The sequence below is a fragment of the Alligator sinensis genome, unplaced genomic scaffold, assembly GCF_000455745.1.
Source record: "Alligator sinensis unplaced genomic scaffold, ASM45574v1 scaffold409_1, whole genome shotgun sequence".
Classification (NCBI taxonomy): domain Eukaryota; kingdom Metazoa; phylum Chordata; order Crocodylia; family Alligatoridae; genus Alligator; species Alligator sinensis.
Window position 1 is genome coordinate 759,430 of NW_005842284.1, and position 1,969 is coordinate 761,398.

A 1,969-nucleotide genomic window follows, 5' to 3' on the forward strand; every position below is an offset into this window, starting at 1 on the left:
TCAGGTAGCACGTACCGGGGAGGGGGGTATTCTTGGGGTAAGGAGAAGGAATAATACAAAGTAGATTGTGTTCAGAGCCAGACCAGAACCAAGCAGGTTTTGCAATTCTTTTACATTTTTTGTATTGTTTTCAGGAAGCCCCGGGGAAAAGGTCTACAGCCAATTTTTAGAAAAAGGACCTTTTTCTTTCATGATGCTTGCTTACGCTGAAAGGGGAGGCTTTTGGTAAGGTGAAAGCCTACATTTGTGTTATAGTTAAACCCAGAGGATTGGGTGTGGCTACAAAAGGGGTGAAGAGAAGACCATGGGTTAGAGCACACTGAACTCTGAACCTCGCAAGGGTGGCAAGGGTATTAGTGACAAGAAAGGCAAAGGAGTGTGGTCCTGCCAGGGCCATACACAAGCCAGGTTGGTGTCAGCCTATAGGGCTGGATCCAGAAGCTGAGGCACCAGACAGGAGGGCTAAGGCTCCTACACAGACTCTGAGTGAGTCAAACGACGAGTGAATCACAGTTTCATAGTTGGTAGGGTTGGAAGGGACCTGAGCAGATCATCAAATCCAACCCCCTGCCGTGGCAGGAAAGAGTACTGGGGTCAAATGACCCCAGCCAGGTGTTTATCCAGCCTCCTTTTAAAGACCCCCAGGGTAGGAGCCCAAATACCTCCACGGTGGTAATAACTGGTAACATCTGCAAGGCCTACGGGCACCTTCTTTTCTCACCTGCCACGTCTTGTTGGTATAAATAATTAATAGGGAGGCTACCCACGAGTTTCTGCTTGGTCAAGGTCCTGTTGGACCCCACTAAACCCTGCAGGTTCTTGGACACCCTGCTGGGTCCTTCTCTAAGTCGGTGCTTCATGGAACACCCTAAGCCTTATGGGCTAGATGCGTGGCTCCAAAACCTCCCCTTTACCATGCCCAATGCCTTGCAGGTGGTATTTAAATATTATCTTTCTAATAAAGTCTTGGCCTAACTTGGCCTCCCATGGTTACTGGACTCTGCAGCCCCTATCACTGCACCAACTCTGGCACTGGGCCCTCTGCAGCCCCTGCGCCTTTACCCCTCTGGTGTTGGGGCTATGCACAATTGTGTGCCCCAATGAGGCCACCTCTTCCTCCCCTATTAGCCTGTTCCTGGTCCACCAGTAAAAAGACAACAGAAAAACAAGCCCCTGGGCTACAGCGTAACAATAATAATGGAGGCCACACACAGCCCCTTTAAAAAGGTAAACTTCTCTCTTATTCTTGTGTGCCTCCTAGCCCCAGGTACCTTATGAGATCTATAATCTTACAGGCAGCAGATCAGGCCATGAAAAGTCTCTAAGTAGTTATTTCCTGCAAGAGCTCCACCCCCTGACAGCTGCCAGAGAACAAACTCCTGCTAGCCCCAGCCCTGGGGCTTATATGTACCCAGGGCCCTGCCTTCTTCCTGTCAGCTGACCAGGTGCAGGTGCCAGCTAATTCCCTCATTAGCTTGCTGCCAAGGCAACCTGCAGCTATGGAGCTCTGCCTAACTCCCAGGGCTCTCTAGCTAAGCTACCTCTGCCCTTAAAGGAGTAGGCACGCATTACTGCCCTGAGACAGGCAGTCTCCCAACTTTTTCTTTCCAAACAACATCAAGGTGTGGCAGATAAGTGAGAGAGAAGGGCCCAAGTGGCTGGAGGAAGCAGAAGTCAGACTTGCAAGAAGATGCTACAGTGTTGCTCAACCCTGGTTCTGCCACAAAAACAAAACAGAAGCTGTTGTTGACTATGGTGGTTCTTGTTGCAAGATGGGGGGACATACATAGGACACATGTACTTGTGTATTTGAAGCTAGATTTTTATATTTAATTGTATTAACACAAGTATTATCAGGCACTGAAATCTTCATGTACTATATGTGCGGGCCCTCTCCCGATCCCACCTGGATCGCCATGTGCGAGTTCTCTCTCGATCCCATCTGGGTCGCCATGTGCGAGCCGGGGGC

The 1,969-nt window shown here is 49.7% G+C and overlaps 1 protein-coding gene across 4 annotated transcripts in view; it reads right to left on the reverse strand.

Annotated features, from left to right (window-relative positions):
• Window positions 1–1,969, reverse strand: part of LARGE1 (LARGE xylosyl- and glucuronyltransferase 1) — a 387,820-nt gene that overhangs the window by 134,835 nt on the left and 251,016 nt on the right. The window lies entirely within an intron of this gene.